The 11,265-nt window shown below is 42.6% G+C and overlaps 1 protein-coding gene across 4 annotated transcripts in view; it reads right to left on the bottom strand.

Annotated features, from left to right (window-relative positions):
- The window catches only part of disp1 (dispatched homolog 1 (Drosophila)), a 148,329-nt gene that overhangs the window by 41,539 nt on the left and 95,525 nt on the right, over nucleotides 1-11,265 (bottom strand). For 2 of the 4 annotated variants that reach the window (XM_042214845.1, XM_005949077.3), the window contains exon 1: nucleotides 10,545-11,259. The exons of the other annotated variants lie outside the window; for them this stretch is intronic. The gene's annotated coding sequence lies outside the window, so the exon portion shown is untranslated. Of the gene's footprint in view, nucleotides 1-10,544; nucleotides 11,260-11,265 lie in introns of those variants that run through there. 4 annotated transcript variants of the gene reach the window in all.

The raw sequence follows: 11,265 nt of genomic DNA, 5'->3' as shown, positions 1-11,265 counted from the left end.
TGAGAAGTCTTGTTGGTATATGTATGATTTCTATACATTTTACATCAGATAAAAACTTTGTTCGCAAGATTCAGATAATTATTTAATAAAAGCTAAATATTTTAAATGAGAATAAGAAAGAAAAGTATTTCTTTGTGCCCCCCTCCCTGTTAATGCCCTACCTGGCCCCCTGGCAAAACTTTGCTAGACCCGCCCCTGCACAGTTACCAGCTGTCAGCTACTTAGAAAAGGATCCTGGTGTTATTTGTCTCTCAGAAACAGTTCATAACTTCCCTTCAACTCATTCATGTCACCTAAAAGGTAAACCTGTTTCTCCATCACCTGTTCAGCTCTGATGATTCAGTAAGGACATCTCCTGGTTTCATCTTCATGTTTCCCTCTCACCACATATCCAAACCATATCATGACCAGCAGCTTTACAGCTGTGGCTCCAGCAAACATCAGCTGATACTAGAAATTAATATTAAATAAATTCTAACAACAGCTGATCAAGCTTAAACGTGCTGCTGTTGTTTAGCGCGACATCCGCTGGTTTCCTCTTTCTGCTGAATGAGGGACCATTCCATTTTTTTAAGGAGCCGTTGGCAACTCTACTAACCTTATGAATAAAATAAAGTTCACTATCAGTAACATCATAGCACCCACCCAGCTGTATAAAAACTCCGTCAAGCTGGCTAGAACGCAGTATGAGTTATTGCAACTGACGGTAAAAAGTCAGCACAACGAAAATAAACTCCACCTAAACTTGGTTTATATCTGACCCAGATAGACTGCAGGTCATAACTTCTTACCTGAAGTTCAGTTCACCTGACACTCGGACTGGCGGCTGCCTCGGGTCTCTCCTCCTGCCTCCCCTTCCCTCATCCACCTGCTGGCCTCTGTGGAAGCCCCGCCATAGCCACCACCAAACAACTGAGTTATTTTTACACATCGGCCAGCATCTGGCCAATCCACCACCTCTCATTGTTCATGCCGTTACAAAAAAAATAAATAAATTAAGTCATCAGCCCACTGTGCAAATGTCCGATGGCTAGTCCAGCTATGTTAACTTGTTAATCTTTCGCTGAAAAAATGTTTTCTGTGGTGCCGTCTTTCGTGCTTGGCTCTTCTACCTTTGCTAACATGATGCGCATAGTGCAGAAGCCGGTGCTGCATTCACTTACCCTCGGATATCTGAGCTTCACTGTGAAACCATAATCGTACATTTGATATTTCATTAAATTTTATTGTTTTAGCTTTGGGGTGGCACCTGGGGTGGCCAGTCTGGTTAGGGGGGTGGCCTGTGCCCCCCCAGGCCACCCCGCTGGACACGCCACTACTTTCAGGCAACGTCCTTCAAACCCTGCTGCTCCCAGTCCAGTTCTGGGAATCCATCCTACATGAAAAACATCCTACCCAATGTTTCTGCGCCGCATGCGCACAAAACCAACGCCGAATTAACTTCTTTTTCTCTCACCCATCCACAATACTTCTTAAGGTTATGGGTAGGGGTAGGGTTACGTTTAGTCGCAAGTCACTGTCAAATTATAATACGGGTAGGACGTTTTGTCAGAGTAGGGTGGTTTCTCAGAACACCGGCCCTTCCTCAGCCGTTCCAGGCTCTTTGACAGCTGTGGGAGTCCCAGGCCACGTCCACTCATCATTTTCTCTCCGTTTTGGCCTCTCGTCCACACTGAGGCTACGTCCACACATACCCGGGTATTTTTGAAAACACAAATTTTTCTATGCGTTTGCACCTTTCGTCCACACGTAAACGGCGTTTTCGGTCACTGAAAACGGAGATTTTTAAAAACGCCTGCCAGGGTGGATATTTTCGAAAACTCAGTTTTTGCATTTACGTGTGGACGAGAAAACGGAGAAAACGCAGCGTCAAAGGTGTGCGCCTTTTTTGACGTCACATTGTGCGCCACGTTATTGTTTCGGTGAAATGAATTTCTACAATACTGTTACTTGTACTCTCTGCAGTGTTTAAATGCTTACATACACACACAGTTACTGTCCCTCCACACATACCACTTGGTTCTGCTTCTATGCCCCATCCTTGTTTACTATTTCCCACCGAGGCTTCTACAGGGAGTGCAGAATTATTAGGCAAATGAGTATTTTGTCCACATCATCCTCTTCATGCATGTTGTCTTACTCCAAGCTGTATAGGCTCGAAAGCCTACTACCAATTAAGCATATTAGGTGATGTGCATCTCTGTAATGAGAAGGGGTGTGGTCTAATGACATCAACACCCTATATCAGGTGTGCATAATTATTAGGCAACGTCCTTTCCTTTGGCAAAATGGGTCAAAAGAAGGACTTGACAGGCTCAGAAAAGTCAAAAATAGTGAGATATCTTGCAGAGGGATGCAGCAGTCTCAAAATTGCAAAGCTTCTGAAGCGTGATCATCGAACAATCAAGCGTTTCATTCAAAATAGTCAACAGGGTCGCAAGAAGCGTGTGGAAAAACCAAGGCGCAAAATAACTGCCCATGAACTGAGAAAAGTCAAGCGTGCAGCTGCCAAGATGCCACTTGCCACCAGTTTGGCCATATTTCAGAGCTGCAACATCACTGGAGTGCCCAAAAGCACAAGGTGTGCAATACTCAGAGACATGGCCAAGGTAAGAAAGGCTGAAAGACGACCACCACTGAACAAGACACACAAGCTGAAACGTCAAGACTGGGCCAAGAAATATCTCAAGACTGGTTTTTCTAAGGTTTTATGGACTGATGAAATGAGAGTGAGTCTTGATGGGCCAGATGGATGGGCCCGTGGCTGGATTGGTAAAGGGCAGAGAGCTCCAGTCCGACTCAGACGCCAGCAAGGTGGAGGTGGAGTACTGGTTTGGGCTGGTATCATCAAAGATGAGCTTGTGGGGCCTTTTCGGGTTGAGGATGGAGTCAAGCTCAACTCCCAGTCCTACTGCCAGTTTCTGGAAGACACCTTCTTCAAGCAGTGGTACAGGAAGAAGTCTGCATCCTTCAAGAAAAACATGATTTTCATGCAGGACAATGCTCCATCACACGCGTCCAAGTACTCCACAGCGTGGCTGGCAAGAAAGGGTATAAAAGAAGAAAAACTAATGACATGGCCTCCTTGTTCACCTGATCTGAACCCCATTGAGAACCTGTGGTCCATCATCAAATGTGAGATTTACAAGGAGGGAAAACAGTCACCTCTCTGAACAGTGTCTGGGAGGCTGTGGTTGCTGCTGCACGCAATGTTGATGGTGAACAGATCAAAACACTGACAGAATCCATGGATGGCAGGCTTTTGAGTGTCCTTGCAAAGAAAGGTGGCTATATTGGTCGCTGATTTGTTTTTGTTTTGTTTTTGAATGTCAGAAATGTATATTTGTGAATGTGGAGATGTTATATTGGTTTCACTGGTAAAAAAAATAATTGAAATGGGTATATATTTGTTTTTTGTTAAGTTGCCTAATAATTATGCACAGTAATAGTCACCTGCACACACAGATATCCCCCTAAAATAGCTAAAACTAAAAAAAACTACTTCCAAAAACATTCAGCTTTGATATTAATGAGTTTTTTGGGTTCATTGAGAACATGGTTGTTGTTCAATAATAAAATTATTCCTCAAAATACAACTTGCCTAATAATTCTGCACTCCCTGTAGACTTCTGATTGGCCAACATTTCTACACGGATAGGAATATAGCGCCACCTGCTGCTTTGGCATGTTCCTAGCAGTGTTTTCCACATTCACTTTTACGTGTGGACTTTTTTTTTAAAGAAAACGGAAAATCTAAGTTTTCAAAAATCCCGTGTACTGTGGACGTAGCCTGAGCTTTCCCCAAGGAAAAACGAATACATTTCAAAACGGAACCGGCCACGTCGCAGTGTGGACAGCGAAAACGCACAGTTTCTAAAACGATGACGCATGTTAGTCACGTGATGCAGTCATGTGACCAATTAAACAAAGAGCGGAGTGCATTATACAGCAGTTTGTTTGTTTGTTTTGATTGCTCTCAATTTTGACAGCCCTAAAAAAAGATTCATATCAGTCTGTACGTGCTCCAGATAGCTTCTCTTCAAATTCTTTAATTCTCACTCAATTTTGCGCATGCGCAGGACTGGTACGTTAGCGTTTTGGGCCGTTTCAATGTGAACGCACAACTCTGTGAAACAACACGCGGGACGGAGCGTTTTCAGACGTAAACGCCGTTTTCAAATCTATCCGGGCCAGTGTGGACGTAGCCTCAGACTAATGACTTCATCTGGCCATCCCCCAGCTCTCTTCTCTCCTTTTCTAACCTCATCCTTCCTCAGCCACCCCTGACCTCGGGGGAGGCTGCCGTGCTCATGTCGCATTGATGCTGAGATGAAAACACAAGCACGACAACACAGCACACTCAGGATTGAGTAAGTGCATAGTAAATGAGAACGGATGACGGCAGTGAGTTGATGACAGAAATACAGGTCGGTGCATGGTTCAAGTACTGATTCGTGATCCAAGGCATATAATCTGTACAAAGAGTCGTGTTAACAGGTAGCATTTCAGTCATCAGTCAGCTTAATGTTCTTGTTCTAATGGCTCTTTTGTGTTATCTGCTACATGCGTAGCATTGTTCGCATGAAGCCTCACAGCGAGCACTTAAAATAAACTTAAATGCGTTTCAACAGTTGTCATTGTCAGTTCAGCTTCCCATGTTCACGGTCTTGTTTTACCACAACATGAATGTACAACGCAATAGGATATCATTGAAGCAACGTCCATCTGTATTTCACTTACAAGCATGTTTGCAAAATGTAACAGTGCAAATTCTCTGACTTTAAACAAAATTTCAGTAACTGGCCGACATATTCTCAGATAATCTGAAAAAAAACTAAAGGTATACACACACAATACGGGTCACTGTTAAGGCGTGTATTAGCGGCTCGTTTTACCAAAGTGTGAAGACGACACAACTTTCATGTGACGTCAGATAACAACATACATCGATATTTCACTACATGCCTTTTAGTGACGGGAGCGCAGCGTCGAGTGCTGTCTATTCCGTCACCAGCCACAGTACAATCACGCACGATTTTCCCAGCTATCCATCTCATCTTCTGCCGGTTTTATCATCTATGTATATGTTTTGGACTGTTTCAAGCCTTGTAGCTAGCATCCTACATATCCGACTTTACGTGATTCAATCCGAGTCATCAATCCTTCATCCAGAGTACCTCTCTAATGATGCTACTCGGCTTTCATAGGAGCTGATTCAGCGCTTTATAGTACACTAGCACCGCTGACTCCTTCTGTGATGCTCTGAGCACCAAAAAAGCAAAGCTGTAGCTATTGACTAAAACTTTACTGGAGTGTTTTAGTGTAACTGCATGACTGTACGCTATTGCTCTGAACTTCTAATTTAGTTCTTTGCGAATTTTTCCCAAATCTCCCAATTAGATCTGAAAACTGACAGTTAATGCAGAATCAACAGCTAAACAATCTTAGCACTGACACACACACACACACACACACACACACACACACACACACACACACACACACACACACACTGTGTCATCCTGTGTATATTTTTGTAATTGAAACTGTAGCACGAACCTCCTGTTTTTCCTCACTTGTTGGAAGCTTTTTTTTCTCATATTTTCTGTAATCCTCAGATTCTCTGCCCATTCATGCTCCATAAATCATCTGAAACGGCCTCATTTTATGACTGTTGTGACTTCAATGAGAAGACGGGAAAATTAGTTTAGTCTGCCAAATATTTCACAGGTGAAGTTTTCAGAGAAAACCCATCTGTCTTCAGGTTTACCGCACAGGTGTGTACTAGTTCTATTAGATCTGCACGACTACCTCCACGGGAGCTCTTTTTATTTATGAAATAAGATGAAAGGGTATACTTTCTCATGATTTGTGGATTTAACTGTATTAAATACAGAACATACTCCCACAGCGGTCGTCCTTAGTGAAAAGTGTTCTAAAACTACACCTCGTTCAAATTATTATGCAAATGATATTTTTCTCTGTTTTTCCTAAATAGTCGATTCAAATGACAGTCGGCATAATTTTCGAGTCATCGACCAATAGAGTATAATTCAAATGTTACTGAACAAAACTCCCAATGAAAACAGTATGTTTTTCAAAAATAAAAAACTTAAAATGCACTGTTCCAAATTATTACGCACACAGAGTTTCAAAAGATTTTATAGGTTGTAGAGAATTGAAAATGGTCATTTGTTGAATTTGCAGCATTAGTAGATCAATTTCACTGAAATCAAAAGCTATTTCAATCAAAAACATCTTAACAGGTCAAGTTACATATTAACATAGGACCCCTTATTTGATAGCAGTTTTACAATTCTTGCATCCATGGAACTTGTAAGTTTTTGGAAAGTGTTCTGCAGGATGTCAGAATAGCCTCCCGAGCTGCTGTTTGGATGTGAACTGCCTCCCACCCTCATTTTTTTTTTTGTTTTGTTTTTGAGGATGCTCCAAAGGTTCTCAATAGGTTGAGGTCAGGGAAAAGTGGGGCCACGCAAGTCTCTGGAGGATCCTACACCTTGATGTTCGCAGGGCTCCAGAGGCACCAGCAGCTTCAAATATGTGTTTGCTGCTTTGTAATGGCCTTTTAGCAGCTGCTCTCGTATTTTCTGGCAGAAACCTTCATCATTGTGCCTTTATCTGCACAAACCCATGTGTGCTCTGACTCAGCCACAAATCTCTTAACATTATGGTGATCACGCTTAAGTTTTCATGAAATATCTAAGGTTTTCATTACGTGTCCAAGGCATTCAACTATTTCACGCTTTTCAGCAGCAGAGAGATCATTTTTCTTCCTATATTGCTTGAAAATGGTGGTCTGCTTAATAATGTGGAACATCCTCCTTTAGTAGTTTTTCCTTTAATTGGGCTCACCTGGCAAACTAATGAACACAGGTATCCGAGACTGATTTCAGTGACGCAAAGAGTCGTGAGACACAATTCCATCCAAGGGTTTAATTGAAAAACAACTTATTTAATCTTTATGACACTTAAACACAATTTGCATATTAATTTGGAGCACTATGTAGAACCTGGAGCGAGTAATTGAGCTATGAGCATCTTTACTGGCAAAGTGAAAAATAATTTTAAAAAAAAAGTGATTATGGTCCAAAAATGGAAGTATGTGGGACAAAAAACGTCAAACATCTTTGTTGCCTGATTTATGACTCGGACACTTTCCTGATGCGTTCACAGCCACAGTCGTTCCTACAATCTCACAATGACAAGCTGAAAGATTTACTGAAGGCAACATTATGCTCACTCTGTAACATATGACACCCATGTGCAGTGATCCTCCTTCCACCCTGAGCTTGTCAAACACTGCACTGGTGAGCGTGCTCTGTGTGTCGTCATGGTGGGACTTGAATTTGTAATATTTCCATCGACCGTCTTAAATTGTTGCATATAGCTTCTGACTGAACGCCGAGGCCATCGGGGAGCGACTTGTGTCGCTGGTTATGAGTAAAATGACCCTTCAGATCCTTTACATGCTAGTTACATATCACTCATAGTTACTGTTCACTGCAGAATGACGCCGTTCTGCTACCTTATGATTGTTGCCTATGAGAGCAGACTAAGAAGAGTTAGACTGATCAGTGATTGCAGACTCTGTAAAAAGTACTGACCTTTAGTCAAGGTACCAGCTTGTGCCACTGGTAGGTGAACTTTAAGGCAGTGCTAAAGGGTGAGGTCTTTGCATAGCTGCATCATTGGAAAACATCTGCACTGGCTTCAATCAAATATAAGCCCACTCTGGCTGGGAAGATGTTATGGTTATCCCGAGGAGCTCCGTGGATATCTCACCACCTGTGAGGAGTGGTTAAAAAGACTTGAAATGTCGCTTATTTGTGCCTGTATCATCAAAGTACCAGTAACAGTGGGGTTAGTCATATATACTGAAGGAGAGAGGGGCAAGGTGCTACATGCCAGAGCCTGGGGAAAGAGGAGAAGAGACGAGTTAATCTCACATGATCTCCTGGGGAAGTAAACCTCAGTAAAAACCGATGCAGTATATGACGTAAAGGCTTTGAAAAATGATCCCTTTAATGAAAGAAAGAGTTGTGCCATGAAGTACCCAAACATGTAAAACTGAACTTGTAGAGCTGTATAAGGGCAGAACGGCGTCTGTTTTTTCTTCCTTCGGTCTTATCCAGAATGCGTGACGTGCTTTCAGGGAGCTCGGTCGGTTCACATTCCTGCAAAATCACGCTTTTCCTTAAGTGTGCCAAAGTGGACACCGCACAACAAATGTTGTACGTGTTGACCAATCACAGTTGAAATGGCTAATTCACTAAAGTTGAAAAGTCTGCATGTTTTAAATCTAAATGTTTTTGCATGTGTAATGTCTTGGACGCAGTTTGTGAGAAGATTATCTTCTTTTTTTAATAGGCATTGGTTTTGCATTGGCATTGGCTAATTTGCCAATTGTATGTTAAAATGTTCGTATTTTAATATTAAAAAATGTTTTTGCCCAAAACATATGTGCACTACATGGCAGTAAAAATACTACGCAAATACTGCTGTCCTTGACTGCTGAATAAACACCAACTGATTGTATCTCTTGTACTTTATCAACGCAGTATCTAACAACTTTGCACCGTAGTGGTTAAAATCTCATTCTAATAAGAGTTAAAAGCGCATTCGGTTATTAGGTTTATAGGATTATTGAATTATGGTTAACGGTTGGTAGAATTGTTTTTAACATTATCTGACAATTACATCTGCCACCCTTCTCCAAATCTGTGCCCCTACCTGGCCCCCCCAACAAAAATTTTCTAGACACGCCACTGCCTGAAAGTCGATGAGCTTTTGCTCAAACTGCAGACACAAGCTGGGCCTCGCATCTCTCTTCAAAATAAAAGCTGACGGCTTGAACAACTACAACTCTTCTCACTCCACCTATTTCATGAAGGAACGTCTGCTGCTATTTATCAAGTGTACCGAGAAGGATTTCAGCAGATTTGATTTCACGGAAAAAATAAAATAAATAAATAAAAATAAATAAAATGCTGATAATATTGATTACATGGTTACAGTCGGTTTCTCATTACGTAAAGTTTTTGTTTTTACAGAAACAGAAACTTCTTCTATATGGCTGAAAGCACACGACAGTACGTGGCTCCAATTTCCCAGATTTCTTGCACGATCGTCCGGCTCAGGTGGAAATAATCTGACAGGCTCTGAATGTCTATGAGAAGGAAGTGTGAAATACAGTGACCCCGAATCCTAAACCATCACTCCCACTTAATCCGACATGTCAAACTCCGTCTAGACTCTGAACGATGAAGTGCCATTTCCCTTCATTCTCCTATAAAAAGCGGCAGCTTTACTTGTGCCAGCAGGGATAAAGCTACGCTGTTCTCCTCAAAGCCCGAAAGGCTTCAGTAAGAAAAATATGTCCCCTAAAAAAAAAATTTAAAAAAAAAAAAAAAAAAAAAAAAAAAGGATTCACTGCGCAAGCAGCTTGGAGTACCGCAAGCGATGACGAGGTGCCTCGTCTTCTTCTGCTGCCGTCTTTCATGTCAGCTTTATGATTACGGGGTGTGAGAGAAGGAGAACCTAAGGCGACAGGCATCTAACAGCACCACTAGGCAAGGCATCCTGCATCCCTTTAATTAAAGCTAATAGGCAGCAATTACCAGGAATCAGTCAAGAGACGGTTAATACCAACACTGCCTCTAATAATAATTAGAACATCAACAGCAGGCATTCAGTTCGTGCTGGTGCACACATGCCTCGCACCGCTCCAGGATTAGCCGGGCTTTAAAAGAAAACACAACTAGATGGGAGTAGCTCGCCATGTCATGTCTGTGTCATGTTTATGCCCTCATTACAATTTATATGCTCACTAGAAATATGGCATTATGTTACCCTTTAAAAAATGTGACTGCATCAAAAGGTTAAAATTGAGTGTTTACATGAAACGCTCCAAATCTGCCCCAGATTATTATGAGTCTGTACACGGTTACTGATAGTTTAAATGTGCATGTTTACGGTGCTCACATGAGTGTAATCCAGCCTAAATCAGATACAGAGTAATGAATGGAGTCTCCGTCCAAATGTGAGTGAACGCTGAACGCGCTTATATTCAGTGCGGCTGCTCTTTATGGGTAAATCATGACGATATTAAGCTTATACGCGGTAAGTAGATCAAACTGCAGTTACATGAGTGGGACAACAATGAGAAAGCTCGCGCCAGAGCTGTTAATCACCTTTTGAGGGCTAAAGCTTAAATGCACGCTGCTGGCCAGAGGAGACGGATCCGTCTACTTACAAACAACACGGCAGATCGATTCCCCCGAACTGGAGCGCCGTGAGCTGTCCACGGAGGAAGGGGAAGTGATTTTGGGCTTCGTCTAACTGCGCTTCCAGCCAAACCACTTGGATAGACACACTGACGCTCGTGGACCCAAACAACACACAGCTCCCTTACACGCACCGCGGCTCACACTCGCACACTTTCTCCTCAGAAAGGTCTCGGAAGTCCAGTGAAACTGTGAGCAGTGCTGCAGTCAACAACTGTGTGCAGGCCCCGTGGTACCTACCGTGCTCGGTGTCTCCCGGTGCTTTCGCTTATTATCGCCGGTGGAATCCACAGCACGCGACGCAGCGTAACCCCAAACAGAGGCAAAAATAATAATGGCAACAAAACACAAACGAACCAGCTCCGGTAAAGTTAGAATATCCACAAGAGCCCGGAAACAAACCGTACAACCGGGGAGGGAAAAAATAAAGCAGCAACAAGTCTAGAGGACAGCGGAGTGTTTATCGTGGGAGTGTGTCCTGAGAAACACCCACCCACACGAGCTCCAGCTATCTGCTCTCCAGAGGCAGGAGGCGGTGGGCTGGGACTAAACCGGGCAGCACTGATAGGACGGTCACACCGTCCGCTTTAACCCGCTCACTGCCACACGCCACAGCGGTGGCACGCGCATATATAATAAGAATAACAATAACTTTATCCTATGCTACATCCTGAGGGAAATTCTTTTGTCATGTACATGCTCAAAGCAGCAGGAGAGCCAGAGGAACAGATGAATAGTAGTGCACAGTGATATACAGTAAGAAAGTTATTTGATACTATGCCTTGCACTAACGAAGTAATATTTATAACTATATCCTGGAGAATAAATAACTTAACTATCAGTGCAGGCGATTCTAGGAAGTGACATAGTATTGTGCAATAGAATAAAGGGAGTAGCAGCGTATAATGGGGGGATGAAACAAATATTCAATAAGGTACTGTTGGGTAATATTGCACGGTCT

This window comes from Haplochromis burtoni, unplaced genomic scaffold, assembly GCF_018398535.1.
Source record: "Haplochromis burtoni strain Fernald_Lab_line unplaced genomic scaffold, NCSU_Asbu1 Contig_618, whole genome shotgun sequence".
Classification (NCBI taxonomy): Eukaryota; Metazoa; Chordata; class Actinopteri; order Cichliformes; family Cichlidae; genus Haplochromis; species Haplochromis burtoni.
The sequence above is the reverse complement of the archived record's forward strand: the minus strand, read 5'-3'. Positions and strand labels throughout refer to the sequence as shown.